Source organism: Anomaloglossus baeobatrachus, chromosome 6 (genome assembly GCF_048569485.1).
Source record: "Anomaloglossus baeobatrachus isolate aAnoBae1 chromosome 6, aAnoBae1.hap1, whole genome shotgun sequence".
Taxonomy (NCBI): Eukaryota; Metazoa; Chordata; class Amphibia; order Anura; family Aromobatidae; genus Anomaloglossus; species Anomaloglossus baeobatrachus.
The window spans coordinates 469645558-469672501 of record NC_134358.1 but is presented as its reverse complement, the minus strand read 5'-3'; the positions used below and the strand labels follow the sequence as shown (position 1 = coordinate 469672501).

Genomic DNA, 26944 nt, shown 5'->3' with positions numbered 1-26944 from the left:
AAAACGCAGCGTGCGCATTGAATTTTCGGACTTCTCATAGACCTTTCTGAGGAAGCAGAACACATGAAATTTGGCACTGAAACGCCGCCGTTCAAATCACAGCGTTAACGCGGGAAAAAACGCAACGTGCGCACATAGCCTAACAAAAAAGACCCAAAATTTAAGTCCATTGTGGAGAACATGCTGAAACGTTTCAAAGCCTTTGGTTGTGTGATGAATTTGAAGTCACATTTTTACATTTCCATTTGGACTAGAGATAGTTAATACAACTATCTATATTTTCTCAAATGTATATTACAAAGATTGTCTAGGATTAGAAAAACATAGCTGCTCCTTCTAGATACTGGGTTATGCAGTGTTACATATGGTTGAGCTGCAGTTGCACATATATCCTGTGGATACATTTTGTGCTGTTTTGTGAATAATGTAGCCATATCTTCTAAAGGATATCCTACCATTAAATGTGTGTGCTATGTGACAGACTCCATTTAACTATGTTTATTGGATTTGTCCCATGTTCAGTGTTCAAGAGTGCACTTCTTCCTTGCCCGTTGGCCTTGGCTTTGCATCTGCAGCATCCGAGGAGCATAGGGCGACTGAAGCGGATGCAGCTTCAGTGCAGCTCTTGCAAGCTCCTTGCCTAAGAGACCAGTCACCACTGATGGTTTGCAGATGTGGCTGGTAACCTAGGCAATGAACAGTGGACTATAAAAAGATATCTGTTCTTGAGAATTAATATGATTTTTAATAATAATTAAACTGCAAAATGTCTTGTTTTACAAGCAGTTTGGAATTTTTCCCAATTAAGATGATACGATTTTCTTAAATTAATTTTTCTAAATGCATGGTGCCTACAGTGAAAAATGGAGGTGGCAGTCTCCTTATGTGAGGTTGCATAGTGATGCTGGTGTCTGGAAGCTACATTTCATTGATAGTATCAAGAATTCACAGATGTACTGCTCTATATTGAAAGAAAATATGGCGTTTCTGACCTCAAAAATCCTCTTTTGGCTGAATGGATAACTGTTTCCACAGATACCTCCAAAATCTTGTATAAAGTCTTCCCAGGCCAGTAGGATCTTATGTGGGCGTCACACGAGGCGATCTATCGTGCGATAGGTTGTCGGGGTCACGGTTTATGTGACGCACATCCGGCTTTGTTGGCGACGTCCCGTGTGACACCTACGAGCGATCGCAAATCAGTGATAAATCGTGTATCGTGTACTCGTCGTTTATTTTTAAAAAATCGTTTATTTTTCTTTGCACCAGTTGTTCATCGTACCCGGGGTAGCACTCATCGGTCCGTGTCACACCCTGGGAACGATGAACTGCAGCTTACCTGCGGCCGCCGGCAATGCTGAAGGAAGAAGGTGGGCGGGATGTTTACGTCCCACTCATCTCTGCCCCTCCGCTTCTATTGGCCGGCCGCTGTGTGACGTCGCTGTGACGCCGAACGTCCCACCCCCTTCAGGAAGTGGATGTTCGCCGCCCACAGCGACGTCGCTCAGCACGTAAGTACGTGTGACGGGGGTTAAACGACTTTGTGCGACACGGGTAGCGATTTGCCGGTGATGCACAAACGACGGGGACGGGTAGGATCGCACATGCGATCGCACGATAGATCGCATCGTGTGACGTCCGCATTAGAAATTCAGAAGAGCACAAACATTTGCCTATGGATTTAGAATGGGATAAATTTGCTGTAGGTGTCACTGTGTACTGTGTAGGTGTCATTGTCCATACAGTGCTACTTAAAGTTTGTGAACTTTCAGATCATTTTCCTCATAAAAGATTAGTGTAATAATTTTAATTATTTAATTTGGATCTTATTACCTACTTTTAGGACTTGTGTGAAAATCTGATGTCGATTTAGATAAAATGTATACAGAAATATGGAAAATTTTGAAGGGTTCACAAACTTTCAATCAGCACTGTATATATTTTAATAGGCATGTTCCAAAAACTACTTGCATGTGAAATAAATGATCAGATCACTCTTGAAGCCATTGATCTGTATGGTGATGTGGACATCATTGTATATGGTTTCAGTTTTTTGACCCATGATGCGTGTTATTGTAGGAAGAAATACTGCTAAACAGCCATGGACTTAAACACATGATCGGTTCTTTCCTAGCAGACTTAAATAGATCAGTGTAGAGTTTATCCTGAGTTTATACGTGACTCTTCAGATTTTGTGTTATACCATGCCTGATGAAGAGACCTGAGTAGTCTCGAAAGCTTGCAATTATTACCATCTTTTCAGTTAGCCATTAAAAGGTATCAACCACTGAGGACTCTCTGTTCTTTTAAACAATTTTTTTATCTCTACTGGCTAACACGGTACAAAGATATATTTTATTGAGTTTATCCTGGACACTTCATCATGATTTACTGATCTGACAGCAGGAGGCCAAGGTTCGGGGCACTGCCATATTTATCACCATCGGCAGGAGCCTGTAAGTTCTACCTGTCATTGCTGACATGTTAATTGAAGGAAAAGCTTATCTAGTCTGTGACTTCATGAATGCTGTTTATACAAGTACACAGGTAAAAGTAATCTGTCTGCAGAGGCTCAGCTCTCGAGGAACGAGCTAAGTGATAGAACAATGCATCGATATATATCCCATAGTTTGCTCAAGACTTTTTTTTCTTTCCTTTTTGTAATAAAATACTTTCCCTTAGGGAAATTGTAATAAAAATGAAAATTATTGTGCTTTAAAACCGAGGCTCTGGCAAAGCAAGTCTGTGCCTGATCGTGCTTTGTTTTTCTTTTCAGAATGAATTGCACTTTTGACAATATAGATATGAAGCACACAGTGAAATATAATAATAGGCAGATATTTAATAACCAAGCAAAGTGTTCGGCTCTCGCTACTCATTCATAAACGTATGTATAGGCCTCTAGTAGGTTCAGAACTCATACATCTAAAATATAAAGCTAAGTGTGTGTGTGTGTGTGTGTGTGTGTGTGTGTGTGTGTGTGTGTGTGTGTCCGCTAAAGGAATCCGCACCGTCGCATTTACAATCATAAAATTTTGCACAGACACCCCATTTGACTCAGGGAACTTCATAGACTATGTTTTGTTGGGAAAATATAGCCCCACACTTTACAGTTACTCTCCAAAAAACCTGCCTCCATTAAAGTAAATGAAGCTGGGAGCTACAGGTCATTAATAGGAGCTGTGATTGGTTGCTTTCGCAACAAAGAAAATTGTTAGTATAAGAAGCTTATGTGTGAGGTAATATAATGTCGGTGGAGAGACAGACACAGACAGAAAGGCACAGACAGACAGAGAAAGAGGCAGACAGTGAAAGAGACAGACAGAGGCAGACAGGGAAAGAGACAGAGACAAACAGACAAAGACAGACAGGGAAGAAAGGCAGACAGACAGGGAAGACATACAGGTAAAGAGACAGACAGAAGCAGACAGTCAGAGACAGACAGGGAAAGAGACAGACAGAGAGAGACAGACAAACATATAGAGAGACAGAGAGAGACAGACAGACAGAGACAGACAAAGAGATACAGAGACAGACAGGAAAAGAGATGACAGACAGAGAGACAGAAGCAGACAGGCCAAGAGACAGAGAGAGACAGACAGCGACAGACAGAGAGAGACAGACAGAAACAGAGAGAGATAGACAGATAGAGAGAGACAGAGACAGACAAAGAGATACAGAGAGAGAGGGAAAGAGACAGACAGAGAGACAGACAGAAGCAGACAGGGAAAGAGACAGACAGACAGAGACTGACAGGCCAAGAGAGATAGAGAGACTGACAGACAAAGACTGGGAGAGAGACAGAGTAACAGTTACTATCCCGGGCAACGCCAGGTACTACAGCTAGTATCATTATAAAGTTATCAATTACCCCTTAAAGGGAATAAAGGGAAGAGGTAATTCATTCGTTTTTAAAAGAGCCGTGAGAGAAGAGTCATTGGGTAGAGCCCTTCCGTTCTCCCTGCCTGGCTTCGTTTGATAGGTCTTTTATCATATATATTTGCCTCTAGGCAGAGACATTTCCATCAAGTAATCAAGTCAAACCTGGTATGAAAAACAGCCACCCAGTGGAATGGTACTATTTCTTTGTAATAAGGCAGTCTGTCATTATTTCATGCTTGCTGTTGTTATAGCAGTTGGACTCTTCTGACAGGCTTCCTTGAAGGTTGTGACTTTTTTTGGACTTCTGGACACATTGCATGTTTTTTTTGTTGTTGTCTTCCCACATGCTGAGTAGGGATGAACGAACCTTTGGAGGTTCGATTCGCCTGCAGCAAACGAGTCTAGCACCATAGGCTCGAGCTTGACCCGAACCCCGGATCAAGTCACTGATTAGCAGTTTGAGTCTCCGCCCACATACAGCCAGCCATAAGCAGATCACTTCCAGGGGAGGGTGGGCGGCTTTTTCAAACTGTTTTTGTTGCTCACTACATCTGATCATGCTGTTGTTACCCCCAGTGTGCCAGTGTGCACCGTTCAAACACTGCAAGCGGCTCGCACTTGGCTGAGCACCAAGTGTACTTGAGCACAGCTTTGCTCGCACAAGTTTTGTTCGCACGTACAGCATCCAAACCCCAAACCTAAACCTTGATTTTTAAATTTGGTGTTCAGTTCAAAAACCTAACCTCAGGTTCGCTCATCTCTAATGCTGAGAGCCATAACATTATTTTCTTGCTGACTTGATGTCTTGCATTTTGCGCTTTTGGTGTGTGTATGCTGTACATGTATAATATTTCAGTTTATAAAATGTAGCCTTTATTTTATAATTTTCTTTTAAGTTGGTTGTGCGAAAAAAAACCTTTTTTTTGTTCTACAAAACACCTTGTTTGAAATGTATTTGAGAAATATTCTGATTGAATGGAACCTGTCAAGAGGTTTTTAGACCCCAAAGTAACATAATCACAATAAAGTACCAATAAAGATCATTACTTCCATAACTTTATATTCTAAGTCCATGTCTCCATTGTCTCATAATCCATTGTCAAATTCTTATGCAAATGAGATCACAAGAGCAGGTGCCTGGCCAATGCTTATAGCTTTCTGGCTACTTTCCCTCTTTCTTCTCCCAGAGCTGGGGTCTTCCCAGTGATAGACAGGTAACTCTTTGTGTCCGGTTCCCCTGACTGACATCTTATATAGGCGCTGCCTCTGGGAATAATGGTGCCTGCATGAGATGTCGGCTAGGGGAGCAAGTTACAGGGAAGAGTGACCTGTCAATCATTGGCAGGACACCAGCATCAGGAGGACATAGAGAAAAGTTGGTGAGCTATAATTGTACTCCATAAACACGAATTTCATGAGACAACCTGGATGCGGGAATCCGGCTGCACGATCCGGATTCGGCATTTTTTTTTCTCTCTCGCTCTCTTTCTCTCTCTTTCTCTCTCTTCCGCTCCCCATTGACATATATGGGGCCGGATTTTGGATCGGATCCGGACTTCTTTGTCAACCCGCCGCGGATTCGCCGGACCCGGATTATTAGCAGTCCGCTCAACTCTAATTACAAGACAGTGGAAACATGGACCTATAATATAAAGATATGGAAGCACTCGTTACTACAGGTACTATTTTAATGATGTTACTAAAAACCTATTATTATTATTATTATTATTATTATTAATATTTATTTATGGAGCACCATTGATTCCATGGTGCTGACATGGGAAGGGGGTTACATACAGAATACATATACAATTTACAATAGACACACTGGTACAGAGGGAAGAGGACCCTGCCCTTGCGGGCTTACATTCTGTAGGATTTTGGGGAGGAAACAGTAGATGGGGTGTTGGTCGGGCAGCAGTTCTGACACGGTGGTGAGGCGGCAGTTCAGGCACAGTGGTGAGGCAGTAGCTGTAGTAGTGGTGACGCACTGGGTTCATTGGAGATTATAGGCGTTTCTGAACAGATGAGTTTTCAAGTTCTGTTTGAAGCTTGCAAGTGTAACAGATAGTCTGATGTGTTGAGGCAGCAAATTCCAGAAGACAGGGAATGCTCGGGAGAAGTCTTGGAGGTGGTTGCATGAGGAGCGAATGAGAAAGGAAGAGAAAGGGAGATCTTGGGGAGACCGGAGGTTACGTGTAGGAGTGTAGCGGGAGATTAGTTCAGAGATATATGGGGGAAACAGATTATGGATGGCATGTAGGTCAGTGTTAGTTTGAATTGGATATGGTGGAGGATTGGCAGCCAATGGAGGAATTTGCAGAGGGGAGAAGTGGGGTGGTATTGAGGAGAGAGGTGGATCATTCAGGCAGCAGAATTAAGGATGGACTGGAGAGGTGCGAGAGTGTTAGCAGGGAGACCACAGAGGAGGATGTTGCAGTAATCAAGGCGTGAGATTATGAGGGCATGCACTAGCATTTTTTATAGCTTGAGGGTTGAGGAAAGGACGGATTCTGGAAATATTTTTGAGTTGAAAACGGCAGGAGGTGGTGAGGGTTTGGATGTGTGGTATGAAGGACAAGGCAGAGTCGAGGGTCACTCCGAGGCATCGAACTTTGGGTTCTGGGGAGAGCGTGATGTTATTTATTTTAATATATAGATCAGTTAGGGAATGTAGGTGAGATGGAGGAAATTAATTTTCACCACATTGAGCTTTAGGAAGCGAGAGGAGAAGAAGGAGGATATGGTCGATAGACAATCCAGGATTCTGGACAGCAGAGATGTGACATCTGGGCCATAGAGGTAGATCTGAGTGTCATCAGCATATAGGTGGTACTGAAAGCCATGAGACTTTATGAGTTGTCCAGGCCAAATGTGTAGATGGAAAAAAGTAAGGGTCCCAGGACAGAGCCTTGAGGGACACCAACTGTTAAAGGGCGGGATGAAGAGGTTGTTCCTTTCAAAATGTAACTCTTTTTTGTGCTTTACTTGTTCAACTAATACTTTTTTATGCCTCACAGCTCTATTTTACATGCGTTCTGAATCATTTTAGGACAGTTCTGGGGACCTTTCAGCAAACATTGATCACAACATAAGAAGTCTTAGGTGGTCAGGATTAGAGTTTTCCTACATATGTCAAGTTAGATAGCAATAAGAGAAGATCTGAAGAATACACTCAGAAGTAGAGTTGAGCGCGGTTCTAGGTTCGTGGTTCTCCAGTTCACGGCTCGAGTGATTTTGGGGGCTGTTCTAGATCGAACTAGAACTCGAGCTTTTTTGCAAAAGCTCGATAGTTCTAGATACGTTCGAGAAAGGTTCTAGCAGCAAAAAAACAGCTAATTCCTAGCTGGCTTTCCGCTGTAATAGTGTAAGTCACTCTGTGACTCACACTATTATGACATTTCAGTGTATAGTGTGCGGGAACAGCGCATTCAGATCACTGCTGTATGGAAAATGGTTTGATAGAAAGCACTGGAGACTACCAAAGTGGCCAGCAATGAGTCCAGACCTGAATCCCATAGAACACCTGTGGAAAGATCTCAAAATGGCAGTTTGGAGAAGGCACCCTTCAAATCTCAGGGACCTGGAGCAGTTTGCCAAAGAAGAATGGTCTAAAATTCCAGCAGAGCATTGTAAGAAACTCACTGATGGTTACCGGAAGTGGTTGTTCGCAGTTATTTTGGCTAAAGGGGGCTTTACACGCTACAATATCGTTAATGTTTGGTCATCGGGGTCAAGTTGCTAGTGACGCACATCCGGCATCATTAACGATGTCGCAGCGTGTGACACTTACCAGCGACCTTAAGCGACCTCAAAAATGGTGAAAATCGTTCACCATGGAGAGGTCGTTCCAAACTCAAAAATCGGTAAGGGTTGTTTATCCAGGTGGTTCATCGCTCATGCGGCAGCACACATCGCTGTGTGTGACACCGCAGGAGCGAGAAACGTCTCCTTACTAGAGTTGAGCGCGGTTCGCGGTTCGAGGTTCTCCAGTTCTAGGCTCGAGTGATTTTGGGGCCTGTTCTAGATCGAACTAGAACTCGAGCTTTTTGCAAAAGCTCGATAGTTCTAGAAACGTTCGAGAACGGTTCTAGCAGCAAAAAAACAGCTAATTCCTAGCTTGGTTTCCGCTGTAATAGTGTAAGTCACTCTGTGAATCACACTATTATGACATTTCAGTGTATAGTGTGCGGGAACAGCGCCTTCAGATCACTGCTGTTTCTATAATGGCGATCGCCATTTTTTTTTTTTTCCTTGTCTTCCTTCCCTAAGCGCGCGCGTGTAGTGGGGAGGGCCAGCATGTCAGCCAATCCCAGACACACACACAGCTAAGTGGACTTTTAGCCAGAGAAGCAACGGCATGTGTGATAGGATGTCCATGTCACATGTCCCTGCATTATAAAAACGAGTATCTGCCCGTCCGGACGCCATTATCTCTTCTGCGTTCTTGGTGTCAGACATCACTGGCGCAGCTCCGTCCTGAGTCCTATCGCCGATACTGCTGTATACGCTCCATACACAGCGCTGGACAGCTTAGGGATAGCACTTTCTATCAGTCCTTTTAAGGGCTCAAACCGGCAGGGTCAGAGCCATAGGTGACAGGTCCTGAAAACAGCTACACAAGATGACAGCGTCTGTGTAGCTAAGGTCAGGGATTTCCTCGCTGCATTTCCCCATTAGGAGGGATAGAAAGGCAGGCTTCCTTTCCTCTACCCAGAGACCCACAACCCTGGCACTGTACCCTCCTGCCCTTTGCACACTCCAACTCATTATAACTAAGCCATTATACTAGCAAACACTGAGTGTACCTAGTGTCATCCTAAACGTGGCTATTGAACTTCTGTATAGTACCACTAGTGCAAAGATATTTGCAGCACGTCTGCCTGCATTGCACACTCCAACTCATTATAACTAAGCCATTATACTAGCAAACACTGAGTGTACCTAGTGGCATCCTAAACGTGGCTATTGGACTTTTGTCTAGTCCCACTAGTGCACAGATATTTGCAGCACCTCTGCCTGCATTGCACACTCCAACTCATTATAACTAAGCCATTATACTAGCAAACACTGAGTGAACTTAGTGGCATCCTAAACGTGGCTATTGGACTTTTGTATAGTCCCACTAGTGCAAAGATATTTGCAGCACCTCTGCCTGCACTGCACACTCCAACTCATTGTAGCTAAGCCATTATACTGGCAAACACTGAGTGTACCTAGTGGCATCCTAAACGTGGCTATTGGACTTTTGTATAGTCCCACTAGTGCAAAGATATTTGCAGCACCTCTGCCTGCACTGCACACTCCAACTCATTATAACTAAGCCATTATACTAGCAAACACTGAGTGAACTTAGTGGCATCCTAAACGTGGCTATTGGACTTTTGTATAGTCCCACTAGTGCAAAGATATTTGCAGCACCTCTGCCTGCACTGCACACTCCAACTCATTGTAGCTAAGCCATTATACTAGCAAACACTGAGTGAACCTAGTGGCATCCTTAACGTGGCTGTTGGACTGCTGTATTGCCCCAGTAGTGCAAAGATATTTGCAGCACGTCTGCCTGCATTGCACACTCCAACTCATTATAACTAAGCCATTATACTAGCAAACACTGAGTGAACTTAGTGTCATCCTAAACGTGGCTATTGGACTTCTGTATAGTCCCACTAGTGCAAAGATATTTGCATCACGTCTGCCTGCATTGCACACTCCAACTCATTATAAATAAGCCATTATACTAGCAAACACTGAGTGTACCTAGTGGCATCCTAAACGTGGCTATTGGACTTCTGTATAGTCCCACTAGTGCAAAGATATTTGCAGCACGTCTGCCTGCATTGCACACTCCAACTCATTATAACTAAGCCATTATACTAGCAAACACTGAGTGTACCTAGTGTCATCCTAAACGTGGCTATTGGACTTCTGTATAGTCCCAGTAGTGCACAGATATTTGCAGCACCTCTGCCTGCATTGCACACTCAAACTCATTATAACTAAGCCATTATACTAGCAAACACTGAGTGAACTTAGTGTCATCCTAAACGTGGCTATTGGACTTCTGTATAGTCCCACTAGTGCAAAGACATTTGCATCACGTCTGCCTGCATTGCACACTCCAACTCATTGTTACTAAGCCATTATACTAGCAATTTATGCTGCCAGTTTAAGGGCCGTAGTTGCATTGTCAGGGATATTTATTCTTTATTATTCTGCTGTTAATAAAGCTAGACCACCGCTGCAATCTACACCACCTCTCAATTTTTACTACCACATTTTCAGTGCACAATCTTGTCGCAATCAACATGAGTGGCAAAATGACAGATGCTGGTGGAAAGGGGAAGAGGCGTGGTGGAAAAGGAAAAAAAGGGTTTGTCCGTGGGGAAGGTGGCAAAGCTCCATTATCATCTGCTGAAGATAGACCATCTTCCAGCAAAAGTAAGATGTCTACTACTTAGCGTGGACAATCCGATGTGCTCCCTTTTTTACGGACACGAACAACAGGAACAAAGCTAGATGATGGCCAAAAAAGGAAAATGCTTGAATGGATCTCAAGTGGTCCAACAAGTGCCCTCTCAGCCACTTCAAGTACCGCATCCAAAAAACACCAGTCCTCTGAGTTGTCATCCCAATCAAACTTGCTTTCTCCCAGCTCTGAAGTCTCCATCAGCCCTGCACAGTATGGTGGAACTGAGATGGCTGAGTCTGCAGAGCTGTTCAGTCACACTATAGCCTGGGAATCAGAGGTCTTCTCCCAAGCTACAGTGAGTACAAACCAGGAAATGGTCTGCAGTGATGCCCAGAACCTTTGTGACTCTGATTCAGGCCGTGAGGACCAAGTTTCTGAGCGTAATGTTGACCCTTTGTCACAAACTGTAACACCTGTGGTTATAGACAATGAGGAACATACTGATGACGATGAGACCCAGATACCAGATTGGGATGACAACTTAAATATTCGGTCAGGGCAAGAAGAGGCTCGGTCTGAGGGGGAGGGGAGGGCAAACACAACAATTGATGATGAAGTTCTAGATCCCACCTACTGTCAACCCCCAGTCAGGCACTCGAGGAGGTCAACAGAGGCGGTGGAGGAGGATGCAACCGACGACGAAGTTACCTTGCGCCTTCCTGGACAGAGTCGGAGCACTGGTAGCACGTCTACAACTGCATCATCAGCCACCACTCTGCCTCTGAGCACTAGTCGGGGGGGCTCAGCAGGTCGCATGCCCTCTAAGCCTTGCCTAGCCTGGTCCTTTTTTGACATTGAAAAAGATCGCTCAAATTATGTGATGTGTAAAATTTGTCGTGATTCTGTTAGTAGAGGTCAAAACCTCAGCAGTTTGACAACTTCTTCCATGAATCGTCACATGAATAAATATCATAGGTCCCGGTGGGAAGCTCACCGTGCTGCAATGCGGCCTAGCGGAGCGAACCATCCCCGGCCTACCCCTTCCAGTGCATCCGCGCGCTCTTCATCTTCTAGGACTGTGGGGTACACCTGGTTTTCCACGCACAATTTCCACCACTGTAACCGCAACAGGCAGTTTGCTTGGTAGGTCGTCAGTTTGTTTGGAAGGGGAAACAAGGGGAAACAAGTGAGTGTGTACAGCTCTCTCAGACATCGATAGCACCAACGTTGGATGAAGGAAACATCATGTCTCCGCCTGCACTTTCCTCACAAACCTGCATTTTTCCAGGGACACCCTACTCAACACCGTCTACACACAGCAGCCAGATCTCTGTCCCTCAGATGTGGTCAAATAAAAGGCCATTTCCTGCGACCCATGACAAAGCTAAGAGGTTGACTCTATTCCTCTGTAAGCTCTTGGCTACCGAAATGCTGCCTTTCCGCCTAGTGGACACACAGGATTTTAGAGACCTTATGTCTGTCGCTGTGCCCCAGTACCAGATGCCTAGTCGCCACTACTTCTCTAAGAAAGGTGTGCCCGCGCTACACCAGCATGTCGCACACAACATCACCGCTTCCTTGAGAAACTCTGTGTGTGAACGGGTGCATTTCACCACCGATACTTGGACCAGTAAGCATGGACAGGGACGTTACATGTCACTGACTGGGCACTGGGTAACTATGGTGATAGATGGTGAAGGGTCTGCTGCACAAGTCTTGCCGTCCCCACGACTTGTGTGTCAATCCTCTGTCTGTCCAAGTTCCGTCACTGCTTGTGCCTCCTCCACCTCATCTGGGTCCTCCACCTCCGCCCCAAGCCTGCCTGGTCAGGCCACCAGCGTTCTCACTGCGCAGAAGGAATCACGCACGCCTCATTACTATGCTAAATATATAGAAATAGGAAAACGGGTCTCTGAAACGCGTTGGAAATGCTGAAATAAAAAAGAAACCTCTTCATTAATCCTGTACTAGTGGTTTTTCAGCGCGGCTAAAACCCGTTTTCCTATTTCTATATATTTGACATTTGCTAGCCACGGGGCCGCTGCTTTCAAACCAATCTGACACTCACATGCGATCTCAGGAGTTGTGACTGGCACATCCAGATCAGGTGAGTGTACTCTTATTTTTCGTCATCTCCAGTCATACCGGGTAAGACCCTATTTGCGCCTTCTGTCTCCCCACCTCTAGCATCATTACTATGCTGGCAGCAGAGCACAACGGCATCAGGCGGTCTTTAGCTTGACATGTCTTGGGAATAGGAGTCACACAGCTGAGGAGTTGTGGTCATCTCTGCGGTCCGAGTTTAATAAATGGTTGTCTCCACTCAACCTGCAGCCTGGTAAGGCCGTGTGCGACAATGCTGCAAACCTGGGTGCGGCCCTTCGCCTGGGCAAGGTGACACACTTGTCTTGTATGGCTCACGTGTTGAACCTTGTTGTCCAGCAATTCTTAACACACTATCCCGGCCTAGATGGCCTTCTGACCAGGGCACGAAAACTGTCTGCTCACTTCCGCCGTTCAACCGCCGCAGCTGAGCGACTTGCATCTCTCCAGAAGTCTTTCGGCCTGCCGGTTCATCGCCTGAAATGTGATGTGGCGACACTCTGGAATTCGACTCTCCACATGTTACAGCGACTGTGGCAGCACCGCCAAGCCCTGGTGCAATACGTCATGACGTATAGCCTGGGCCAACGAGATGCAGAGGTGGGGCAGATCACCCTGATGGAGTGGTCTCAGATCAAGGACCTATGCACCCTTCTGCACAGTTTCGACATGGCGACGAATATGTTTAGCGCTGACAATGCCATTATCAGCATGACAATTCCAGTCATTTACATGCTGGAGCACACGCTAAACACTATTCGGAGTCAGGGGGTGGGACAACAGGAAGGGGAGGAACTACAGGAGGATTCATATGTGCAAGGGACAACAACATCACCAAGGTCCAGACGTTCATCATCACCAACGCAGCAGGCATGGGACCATGGGGGACAGGGATCAACAAGGGCACATAGTAGCAGGCGAAATGTTGAGGAAGGTGCAGCAGAACATGAAGAAATGGAGGACAAACTGTCCATGGACATGGAAGACTCAGCAGATGAGGGAGACCTTGGTCAAATTTCAGTTGAAAGAGGTTGGGGGGAGATGACAGAGGAAGAAAGAACGGGTAGCACCTCTATGCCACAAACACAGCGTGGACTTGGTCCGCATGGCTGCGCAAGACACATGAGTGCCTTCTTGTTGCACTACCTCCAACATGACCCTCGTATTGTCAAAATTAGAAGTGATGATGACTACTGGATTGCCACACTATTAGATCCCCAATACAAGTCCAAATTTTGTGACATAATTCCAGCCATAGAAAGGGACGCACGTATGCAGGAGCATCAGCAGAAGCTGTTACTCGTTACAACCAAGCAGGTGCAGGGAGTGATTCTCCCAGTTGTAACTTGACAAACATGGGACGGTCTCGTCATCTTAAACAGTCTACCCGTACCAGTAGGACCGTATCTGGTGCAGGCAACAGCAATTTTATGGAATCTTTTCATAATTTTTTTAGACCCTCCTTTGCAAGGCCACCAGAGACAACAAGTCTGACACATAGTCAACGGCTGGAGAGGATGATACAGGAGTATCTCCAAATGAACATCGATGCCATGACTTTGCAAATGGAGCCTTGCTCATTTTGGGCTTCAAATCTAGAAAAATGGCCAGAGCTCTCCAGTTACGCCTTGGAGATTTTGTCGTGTCCAGCTGCCAGCGTTGTCTCTGAACGTGTTTTCAGTGCTGCTGGGTGTGTGCTGACAGATAAGCGCACGCGTCTGTCCAGTGACAATGTGGACAGACTAACGTTCATCAAAATGAACAAGTCATGGATCCACCAGGAATTTACTACCCCTGTGTCATCCTGGGGAGAGTAAATGCTTGTGGATTTGGAATGTGCTTGATGCAAATTTAGCTGTGAAGTGTACAACTAGGGCACAAGTGCTGCCACTGAATGGGTGTGTGTGTGGGGCACAATTTTTGGAAAAAAAGGGAGACTCCGCTTGGAGTAACCCTTGCTTGCTGTGTTTTTTAAAAATGATCCAAGATGAACAGAGCTGGGATAAGGAAAGACTTTGCTACCTACCCCGGTGTCATCCTGGGGACGGTTAAGTATGGCGTATTTTTGAATGTGCTTGATGCCAATCTAGCTGTGAAGTGTACAACTAGGGCACAAGTGCTGCCACTGAGTGAGTGGGTGTGTGTGGGGCACAATTTTTGGAAAAAAAGGGAGACTCCGCTTGGAGTAACCCTTGCTTGCTGTGTTTTTTAAAAATGATCCAAGATGAACAGAGCTGGGATCAGGAAAGACTTTGCTACCTACCCCGGTGTCATCCTGGGGACGGTTAAGTATGGCGTATTTTTGAATGTGCTTGATGCAAATCTAGCTGTGAAGTGTACAACTAGGGCACAAGTGCTGCCACTGAATGGGTGTGTGTGTGGGGCACAATTTTTGGAAAAAAAGGGAGACTCCGCTTGGAGTAACCCTTGCTTACATTGTTTTTAAAAGGAGCCAAGATGAACAAGTCATGGTTCAGCAAAGACTTTGCTACCTACCCCGGTGTCATCCTGGGGACGGTTAAGAATGGCGTATTTTTGAATGTGCTTGATGCCAATCTAGCTGTGAAGTGTACAACTAGGGCACAAGTGCTGCCACTGAATGGGTGGGTGTGTGTGGGGCACAATTTTTGGAAAAAAAGGGAGACTCCGCTTGGAGTAACCCTTGCTTGCTGTGTTTTTTAAAAATGATCCAAGATGAACAGAGCTGGGATCAGGAAAGACTTTGCTACCTACCCCGGTGTCATCCTGGGGACGGTTAAGTATGGCGTATTTTTGAATGTGCTTGATGCAAATCTAGCTGTGAAGTGTACAACTAGGGCACAAGTGCTGCCACTGAATGGGTGGGTGTGTGTGGGGCACAATTTTTGGAAAAAAAGGGAGATTCCGCTTGGAGTAACCCTTGCTTGCTGTGTTTTTTTAAAAATGATCCAAGATGAACAGAGCTGGGATCAGGAAAGACTTTGCTACCTACCCCGGTGTCATCCTGGGGATGGTTAAGAATGGCGTATTTTTGAATGTGCTTGATGCAAATCTAGCTGTGAAGTGTACAACTGGGGCACAAGTGCTGCCACTGAAGGGGTGTCTGTGTGGCCCAATTTTTGGAAAAAAGGGAGACTCCGCTTGGAGTCACCTTGCGGTGTTTTACATGATTTTAGAAGGGCATGCCATGCCTATATCTGTGTCTCGTCCTCTTTTTCCTCGTAACGCTGTTTTGTTTTCACATGAGAGTTTGTCCTTGTCACTTTCCCATGTGTTTGTGTTGTGAGTTGTTTGTCACCTTTTGGACACCTTTGAGGGTGTTTTCTAGGTGTTTTTCTGTGTTTGTGATTGCCTGCCATTGTTTCCTATGCAGTTCGAGTTCGGTTCGTCAAACGTTCGATGAACCGAACTCGAACGGGAGCTCCGTTCGGCGAACCGACCTCGAGCCGAACCACGACCGGTTCGCTCATCTCTACTCAGAAGTGAAAGATAGGGATTAAGAGATATAGAAAAAAATTATCAGAGCTGTGCAAATGTAATTTGACTTATAATTAGTAACAGTATCATTCCTCCAAAACGTAGACATTGTTGCAATAAAGTTAAATACCGTACCTCTTTTACGTTTCTTTCTTAAAATAATTTTAATGGGCATTAAATATATGAAAGAATTTCCCATACACTATAGAACCAGACCCGGCCCTATGATTCCCTATACGCCAGAGCTATATCACAGGCATTGTGAAAAATGAGCTTTGTTTTATCCTTGACAAAGCTACAGGGTGACTCCTGGGAAAGTGTGTTTATTTGAGATCATGGCAAGTTAATCTGGTTTTGGTGATGAACTGCATAGTTTATTTATATGTTCTTGAACTTTGATGCTTAATACGTTCTCTGTTTTATATTAGTTTACTAAGTTTGATAAGAATTTATCACCGGGTTAAAAAAAGTAAAACAGAGCTGTACCTTTAATCATTCAACATAGCAATATGTACTTCAAATCTACACAATAAACGTCAGTCTATGCATGCCAATAATGAAGCTCATCTCTCCAAAGCCAAATATTCAAATTGTCTCTCCAGGAAAGGAGACAAACTCTAGCGCCACCTATTGGAAGTAGCAATCCTAAAAGTCAAAATTGGCTTTTTAACAAGCCAATTCTGTGGTCATTGGTGCCCATATGCAATGGACGTTGTACCACACAATCTGAAACCAGGTCTGAACTTGGGTGAGGCCCTTGACTTGACCATAAATTCTGCTCCCAGTTCAAAGATGCTGAGTGGAGGTTACAGAACATGGCAGGGTTTACTCGTAAAAGGTAATTTCACTGTAACACAGGCAAGTGTAATGGTTACAGCCTCCGAACTAGGATAAGCTTTATGGTTAGACATCAACATACAGCCTCAATTCTTGGCGATACGTCTCAGGTCAATTGTTCACTTGCAGAACTGAGGTCCTACATTCAAATGCAACAAAAGCATTAACATAAAGGTGGTGTATTCACCATGTGTTTTCATGGTTTCTTCCTGCACTCAAAAGACACAATTATATATTAATTGGAAAGATTGTGGGTCTCATTGTGGGTTGGGAGTGGGGCTGATACAGCGCTATATAATATAGTGGCACTATATAAACAACAGAAAATAAATACTAAATACAAGACTAATGCGGGCGTCACATGAGACGAGCTATCGTGCGATGCATAGTCGGGGTCACGATTTTCGTGACGCACATCCGGCATCGTTTGTGACGTCGTTTTGTGTGACAACTCCAAGTGACGCTGAATCGGTCACAAATCGTGAGTCGTGTACACGTCGCTTATTTTTAAAAAATCTTTAATTTTTCATGGCGCTGGTTGATTGTACCCAGTGCAGCACACATCGTTTTGTGTGACACCCCGGTAACGATGAACACAGCTTACCTGCGTCCCGCAGCACCCGGCTGGCAATGTAGAACGAAGGAGGTGGGCGGGATGTTTACGTCCCGCTCATCTCCGCCCCTCCGCTTCTATTGTCCGGCGGCTGTGTGACGTCGCTGTGACGCCGAACGTCCCTCCCCCTTCAGGAAGAGGATGTTCGCCGCACACAGCGAGGTCGCTCAGCAGGTAAGTATGTGTGACGGCGTTTTAACGACTTTGTGCGTCACGGGCAGCGATTTGCCCGTGACGCACAAACGACGGGGCGGGTACGATCACTCATGCGATCGCACGATAGATCGTCCCGTGTACGCCCGCATAACTCCAGACAATTTATTAACTTGGGGAGGGGCTCTAGTAACATAAAGCAGTTAAATATCAAATAAAAGTAAGGTTTCGCCTTCACTGGTGCTGAATTGTTAATGAATGGTAAATGTTCTTTTAACCTGCATTCAGTATAAAATGGAATATTCCTATTGATTCATTCCTTATACATTAGATTAGTTTCATTTACTATCCACGGGGGATTAACAATAGTTTCAAATAATGTAAAACTTGCAAAATTGCAGGAGTAAAAGTGTATTACTAAACAAGTGTAAGAGAACATATGCATCTGGAAACATTTCTGTAGTCTAGACAATTTAAAGATAAAATTCTTATAGGAGCTGGCATGAGAATGCTGACTGTTGGGAAGCAGATTACTGAGGAATAGAGGTGAGTTCTCAAAATTTGTGTGGAAAATGTGAATTGTAATGACAGAGGAAGAGTAAAGGAGAAGTAAGAGATAACTGTGCCTAACGATTTCCCATCTATAATTTATAAAAAAAAGATGTTGCATGTGAAATTAATATAGAATTTCCTGCACTGGATAGCATTTTTCAAAGCCTTGAAGTCCCTGGAAGTGATGGGCGGATCTAGACTGTAAAATTCAGGATCCGTGCTGGATACCTAGTATCCATACACCGACCCCGGAAACAAAGTTCTCAGGGAACTCTTTGTAACTATAGGGATTCAGCCATCTGGATAATTGAAAAAAAAAAAGAAAAGAAAACGTAAGGAAATAGGGATGAGCAGGAGCATTATACTTATGGAGTCTACCGTGTGACAGTAACACTACTTCTGGGGCTGCTCATTACCCTCATACATATTCACTGCTTCCTTCACCCATCGGCAGTTGTGGCGTCTCTGATTGGTTGCAGTCAGACCTAGTGTCCATCCTGTGCAACAGCATGTCTGATTGCTTGGAATCATATATGCTGTCTGTGTATCTATAGTGGAGTAAAAATAAATAAATTTAAAAAATTGATGTAGTGCCCCCCCCCCCATATTATGATACCTAGCACAGATAAATCATATGGCTATGCGCTGCAGCCCCTAGGCGTGTGCTTCTCTTGGATTTTTAAATTACTTAAATAAATAAATAATTTTTTAAAATGGTGTGTGATACCCCCCAATTTTGATACCCAGTCATGATAAAGCCAACAGCTACAGGCTGCTATTTTTAGGCTGGGAGGGCCCAATAACCATGAGTCTCCCCAGCCTGAGAATACCAGCCCCCAGCTGTTGGCCTTATCATGACTGGGTATCAAAATTGAGGGGGGGTGGCTGCACACCGATTTTTTTTCAATTATTGATTTAAATAATTCTTAAAAAGTCACATGGGGTCCCTCTTATTTTGATACACAGCCAAGATAAGCACACAGCTGAGGGTTGCAGCCTGTAGCCATATGCTTTATCTGTGCTATGTATCACAATATGGGGGGACCCTTCACTAATATGTTAATTTATTTCTTTTTACACCACTATAGGTATGCAGACAGCGTGTGTGGTTCCAAGCAGTCACACACACACTGTCACACAGGGTGGGGGTACAGTTTGACTGTATCCAGAGATACCGTAACTGCCAGTTGCCGGGGGAAGCAGTGAATATGTATGAGGTTAATGAGCGGCCCCTAAAGTAGTACGGCCCCTAAAGTATTGTTACCGCCGTGTGCGAGACTTGGTAAGTATAACGTGCCTGCTCTAATTACCCTAGCCCTTTCTATCACCAATTTAAAGCGCAATATTCATGGTTTTAAAACTCTGGTTGGACACACCAATCTCAAATACCTGCGAGTTCACCCATCACTAATTTTGAGGTGAATCTGGAAATTGGGAGGACATTACAGCTTAGCCATAGAAACAGAGAGAAATCCATAAAAAAAAACTGAAGAAATTGTATAGCTAGTGTGTGACAACACAACAATGAAGAAAACTAATGTGTGAGAAAAAGAGATTGATTGCTCTCAGTGAGAGAAACAAAATTAAAATTTTGTAGTTCTGATACCTTTTAATGGCTAACTAAAATAAAAATAAAATATGATGTTATAAAAAGAGAGTAATACAGATGAAGATGGAGAATTAGGAGGCTTAATGTGTTACTAGTTGGCACCTATTTACCCATAGCCATATACAGTATGTTAAAAGAAACCTGTCAGGTCAGCTTATGCTGTAAAACTGCAGATAAACGATTAATCTGTAGGTCAAGAGCCTTATGAAGGTATTTGGCTGCTGTACTTAAAGTGCGTCTCCCAAGAGAAAATTAATTTTATTATTCTCGCGAGCTGCCAGTTTTCAGTCATATAGGTGTGCCAATGTGGCTACTTGGTGGCTGTTCACTTGACCCGGCACTTTGACAGAAAGCTGGATCAGCACTGATACACTGCTTAGTCGCCAGTCAGTCCAGGTGCTGTATATGATGACTAGCCGCTCCAAGCATGCCTGTATGACTGAAAACCAGCAGTTCGCAGGAGGAATAAAGCTCATTTTCTCCTGTGTGCTGCACTTTCAGTACAGCAGTGGGCACCTTCATAACGCTCTTAACCTATAGATTAACCCTATTTCTGCAGGTTAATAATGTTAGCTGACCTGATGGGTTCCTTCTAAGGTTATGTTGTGTTAAAGATCATGAAACCAGTTGAATACAATCCTTGGCGACCTCGGAGTGTCATTATTATCTTTTCAGGGCCATTGTAGACATTGGAGGGTTTTCAATTCACGAGGAAACGATTTGTAGAAAATCAAAATTCACCAAACCTGACAAATATGAATTTCAAAACATTTGTTCATCTCTAGATTTTGTGATTAGTATAGCTAATAGTCTTGGATACTTTCCTCTAAATAATGTTTCACTAGATGTAGTTGAAATATATATTAACAGTAGCTCATGTCTCTTCAGGAGTGTAGGTTAATTTGTGAACATGATTTTTAACTATTGTCCTAAATTAAGTAAGTGACCTATGATATCAAATCTTACCCTCTTAACACGTCCTAAAGGGTGCTTTACACGCTGCAACATCGCTAGTGATCATGTTAGTGATGTGACACGCCAGATCACAGATAAGATTTGCCGAGATCGCACATAGGTCATTTTCTCTGCGCTGGTCACATGTGAGATCTCGGCAAAATCGTATGTGCGATCTGGCATGTTACATCGCTAACAAGATTGCTAGCGATGTCGCAGCGTGTAAAGCACCCTTTAACAGGCATAATGATTGCTAAACCAGCTTTCCAGTGTGAGAATCTTGACAAATAATTCACACTATCTCTCCCTTTATTTTAAAGAACATTTTGGAATGAGTAACAAAACTTTTTTGGTGTTGATTGGAATTGTTCGAAAGCAAGTCTTACCCAATATTTCCCATTTTTTAGAGAATAGATGGATATTTATATAAGACTTTTATAGCTATTCTTGTATACACACACATATTCTGTTTATATCCACATCCATGGAGATCTGTGTAGTGTTTGGAGGGTTAATGTACCATGTAATGCTCTGCTATGTGTGGGCAAAAACAAAAATGATCATATTGAAATAATTTAAACTTCCTGTAAAACCATTACATGCATTTATTTTATTATACCGGCTGTACCCCCAGGCGCCTAATCTGCTCCTCATCTTATTCATCAATACATGAAGCTATTTTAAATATCCGCAGATCATTATTCCCTTTGTACCATCACACATAATGGTTTTATTAAGAGATTAAGAATACAGTGCCTGTAAATGGCTTATACAATGTATGATTGGCTTGAGGACATTTCTTTTATTGAAAACTATAACTTTGATAATTACTATACTTTGCTCGGTAATATCTGTGTATGTTAGCTGTGTGCCCTGAAATGTAATATATCCCTTATTTCATTTCATATTGTATTGCAACATACATGAGGCCTCTATGTACTGTCCATGAAATCACAGTTGGGCACCGATGTTGTGACCTTCTCATTTATAGCATAATGCATCAGTTGTTACATAGAGATGCTACAGTAGTTATTTTAGTGAAAGGTTTTATATATTCTGAATTGCTATGGGGTAATCTCACTGTCCCTTGTGCAGCTCAGAGCAATGAAGTCTCCTTACAATCTCCTTACTTCATGGTTTCTGGCAGGACAGACTCTCCCCTTGACCCTCCTCCTCCTCTGATGAGCAGCATCACTGTAGTATTAGTAGTCTTATAACGCCAAGCCCAAGTTATATTGTAACACATTCAGCTATCAGTGGTTTGTTCTGGAATCTACATTGTTCTCACTATATTTACATCTCTATATGGGATAAGAAAAACAAGTGGAATTGCTCATCTGAGACCATCACAACTACTATAACAGCGTATGGAAAACGGCTGACGTAGTCCCCATGGGAGAGTATCACAAGATGGAGGAGAAGGAGATGGAGGCAGAAGATGATAGGGAGGGGAGGAAAGTAACCAGCTAATTGCAGTATAGAAGTCAATGGGCTGGAGAGATCTGACTGGGATGTAAAGAGTGAACCCCTCTCCTGGAATGTAACGCTTGTCAACCAGGGTCTGGAGGTTAAGCTCCATGGAAACCAGCTATACACTATATAAAATGAAAGCTGTCATCACAGGAGATTCCACAAGATGGTGGAGGAATGGGTTGAAAAACTGTGCTGTCATTGAAGAAACAATCAATCATAGTTGCCTGGACAGTGATTTATTGCTACGTGTTTCATAGAAAAATATCTCCTTCTCCAGAATAAAATCACAGATGTACATCGTTGGGATAATGGATGTACATCTGTGATTTTATCCTGAAGAATATTTTTTGTTCCATAACGCGTAGTAATAAATTGATTGATTGTTTCTTCAACAGCATTGTGGTCGTTCAACCCTTTCTCCTCCATCTTGTGGAATCTCCTGTGATAACAGCTTTCATTTTTTTATAGTGTATAGCTTGTTTCCATGGAGCTTAACCTCTATATGCTGGTTGAGAAGCATTACATTCCAGGAGAGGGGTTAACTCTTAACATCCCAGTCAGCTCTCTCCAGCCCGTTGACTTCTATAGTGCAGTTAGCTGCTTACTTCCCTCCCCCGTCCCTATCATCTTCTGAAGATATGCACAAATCACCAGCCAAGGAGCTTTCATAGCAGCTTTGTCCAGAGCTATGTGCTTGTTCAACTGCTCCATTATGTCTATGAGTAAATACAGTGATAGCAGTGTGCACTGCAGAATAAACCACATATAGCTAAATGTGTTACAGCAGAACTTGTGCTGAGCTTTATAGTTTTACTAATACTACAGAACTTCTTTTCATCGGAGCTATGACTCTAGGAAGAGAGCCACCCTGCTAGAGACCAGGAAGGTCAGAAAATAAGGAGAATGCATTGCTTTTTATCTGCTCAAGAGACAACTTGAGAATACCTCTTTAAGCTAAGAGAATCTTCTGAAATTTTAATTCAGGTAGATTTGCTCAGTTCAAGAGGTGGGAGGCAAGTTATTTGTTTGCATTGAATCATTTTGATTGCTTTGAATTGAGTCTGCAGGAAAGGGGTTAAAAATAAACTATTAAACTAACCTCTCTATGTCCCTTCCTGTTACGGGGGGACTGGCAGATTAGGACCAGGGGGTATATATCCTAATCGCCAGTCGGGGCCCACCGTGCTCCAGATGACAAAGGAGCTGCTGGCACCTGAGGGTTAGGCGGAGACTATAGAGCTGGATGGCCTCTGAGATAACCCAGGAACTCTGGGAACCGGTCACGTGTGTTGGGACACGTCAGACCGGATGACAACCCGATTAGCGTTTTGGTGCACCTATCGCTACACCAACCACGTGTGCAGGAAACACATCAGGCCGGGTGGTAACCAGGTAGCGTTGACCGGAAGACCGCCACGAAAGCGCCCTGTCAGCCACGTGTGTAGGACACGTCAGGCCGAGCGGTCCTCCGATTAGCGTTTCTGGCCACCTCTCGACTGGCCACGTGTGTGTAGGACACATCAGGCCAGATGGGTACACCAGTAGCGTTGACCGGGAAGCCGAGGAGGATAAGGAACACCCTGTTAACTCCACAGGGGTCCTGGGGTATGCTGTCCGTGCGCGTAGGGGACACAACCGGACAGGTGGTGCAGCAGGTGCGTTGTCCGTGTGCGTAGGGGGCACAATCGGACAGGTGGCGCAGCAGGTGCGTTGTCCGTGTGCATTGGAGGCACAATCGGACAGGTGGCGCAGCAGGTGCGTTGTCCGTGTGCGTAGGGGGCACAATCGGACAGGAAGCACAGCAGCCGCAGCCCAGTTAACACCACTGGGCTGCTATAGCAAGACTGGAACGGCAGGAGGGAAGCACGGCGCCTGACCCTGATGTGCCGAGCCACGAATCTTGGCGTGACAGGCACCGTTCGCCTAACCCTACCTACCGCTTCCCAACATAGGTTTATGCCGCAATGAGGCTCTAACATGGAGGTGTGCTCTGACTGAGCAAAAGTGAAGACTGCGCACCTCCATGTTGTCTCCAGCCCCTTTTGTAACCTGGGTCCGCCCCAAACCCAGGGTGGAACCACCAAGGTCCAATAGCAGAGTGCCATGTCATCAGTGACGTCACATGCGACCTATCCGGAACCACCACGTCATTGATGACCTCATGGCAGTCACGCCCCAAATACTTCACCAGTCATCGTCTGACGACCAATACTGAGGTGCCAGCTCATAGGGGCGGGCCTCTGCGAGCCAGTCCGGAGTTGCCACGTCATCAGGACACCTGACACCCTCTGCCCTATCTGCCACCTCACGGACATGCTCAGTGAGGTCCTTACCGGACCTAGCCTCTGGTGCACTAAGTGCCTGAGCATGCCCAGTAGCCTGAGCAACAGGCTCAGAAAGCAGACTATCAGTTTGAGGATGCTCAGTAGGCACATCCCAGAACTTAGACACAGCACGAAGTCCAAGTACCTGTGCAAAGAGGCAGTTAGGGTTAATTGTGGGAGCATGCTCAGTAGCCTGAACTGAGGACTTAGTCTCAGACATAACACAATCAGGCTGAGCATGCTCACTAGGCAAAACACCGGGCTTAAACTCTGGCTGGGGTAAATCAGCGCACGCATGCGCACTAGCCGCCTCTCCACACTTAGACGTGGTGGAAGGAACAGCCAACTGGACGACCCGAGGCACGGCCAAGAACGGCAGCCGGCACCTGGGCGCAACAGGAACCACAGCAGGCTGCTTGCGGCTATGGCGGCGCCGGTTCGTAACACTTCCCATACCTGTCTGGCTCCCACACTTTACTTTCAGCCCTGTGCTCCAATCCGCTAATGTTTGGTCTTCTTCTCACTATGGGTCTTCTCATGGGTGCAGCCAATAACAGTCAGTTAGGGCATGTCTGATGTTAAATGTTAGTGACATGTGTACACCACAGATGATTACATAGGATATTGAAATACATTGTGCCCCATATGACATGTGTGAGGATTAGTCAGTGGTGGCACTCTCCGAAAGAACCAAAGGAAGAAGACCAGAAAGTAGCTGATTGGAAGATCAGGAAGTGGTGGGACAGGAATCGGCAGAGCCAAGGACAAGTGACTCTAAGGGGCACTTTGCACACTGCGACATCGCAGGTGCGATGTCGGTGGGGTCAAATTGAAAATGACGCACTTCCGGCATCGCATGCGACATCGCAGTGTGTAAAGGCTGGATGATACGATTAACGAGCGCAAAAGCGTCGTAATCGTATCATCGGTGCAGCGTCGGCGTAATCCATGATTACGCTGACGCGACGGTCCGATGTTGTTCCTCGCTCCTGCGGCAGCACACATCGCTGTGTGTGAAGTCGCAGGAGCGAGGAACGTCTCCTACCGGCCTCACTGCGGCTTCCGTAGGATATGCGGAAGGAAGGAGGTGGGCAGGATGTTTACATCCTGCTCATCTCCGCCCCTCCGCTCTGATTGGCCGCCTGCCGTGTGACGTCGCAGTGACGCCGCACGACCCGCCCCCTTAACAAGGAGGCGGGTCGCCAGCCACAGGGACGTCGCACGGCAGGTGAGTGTGTGTGTGAAGCTGGCGTAGCGATAACTTTCGCTACGCCAGCTATCACCACATATCGCTGCTGCGACGGGGGCGGGCACTATCGCACTCGGCATCGCAGCATCGGCCTGCGATGTCGTAGTGTGCAAAGCCCGCCTAAGACTTTATTATTTTGAAACCCTTTCAGAATTGCTGGATTTGTGTAAATAGAATTGTGAAAAGACTACAGGTTTTTGAGGAAATTTTTAGCAAATTTGATCAGTTTAGAATCTACTCGTTCATCTCTAGCAGGGAGTAAAGGTATCAAGGGAGTTTTGGTTCCAAAAATACATTAGCAAGGGATGAATACTAAACTGGGCAACCTCTTTAATGGAATTTGCAATGGAGCTTACAATGCAAATGTGAACAGAACCTAATTCCTTTTATAGTAGTCACAGAAGGAGCTAATGTGCTGCTAATGGCTGTGCATGGGAACGCTGTGCTATGGTATGCTAGGCGCTCTGTCATCACATGATATTATATGAAATGTTTACAGTTGGTGAAACATCAAATGAGAGCCCTAAGGCTTCTATCTATTTCTCTTTGTGTCAGTTTGGTTAGAGGATTGTAGATCTTTGCAGATTAATTACAATGGCAGCCTTTATAGTTTGTAATATCAATCGAACTTAATTTTGCTTGTTCAGTCTATATCATTTAGTATGTTAAGACTTCTGTATATTCTTCTAATGTGTTAGTATGTTCCTATGCTGGAAAAAAAGCCTTCAGTGGTTAGTTGAAGATCAAGGCTGCAGAAGGAGGACATGTTCCCTGTATATTACATCTTTCCTAAAAAGTTATATACATTTTCTAATATGTGAAATCAAACCACACGATTGTACATGCAGCAACAGAAGCTGTGATACCACACACTACATTGCATAGGCTAACTGTAAATTTATTTACAAATGCCCTATGGCCAGCAATACCCCTGTTGCTTCCTTCCATTTCCATTTTGTGTGTTCAGGAGATGAAAAGCAGAATGTAGGCTACTGTAGGCAGAGGCTTGCATTCTGCAGACAGTCTCACGCATTGTAGTAAGGGCAGAGATTTGATATCTCCATGATATGATCATAAATGGAGATATTCTGGAACATATTTCAGAATATGACAGGAAATGTTTTAGATGGTAATTAGAGATGAGTGGACGCGAACAGTAAAAATCAGTGTCCGTACCGAACATGGACTTTCGGAAACAAATCAGTGTTCGTGTTCAGAGTTTTGGTGCTTTATGTATGCTGACCACTTGAGTGAGCATCGCTGTGCTCGGGTAAGTTCGGTGCTCGGCCTAGTGTGAGCCGTGTGCACTGTTTGAATGGATGAAGTG

General features: G+C 44.7%; 1 protein-coding gene across 4 annotated transcripts in view; it reads left to right on the top strand.

Moving 5' to 3' along the window:
- The window catches only part of CREB5 (cAMP responsive element binding protein 5), a 686421-nt gene that overhangs the window by 503044 nt on the left and 156433 nt on the right, over positions 1 to 26944 (top strand). The gene's annotated exons all lie outside the window — the stretch shown is intronic.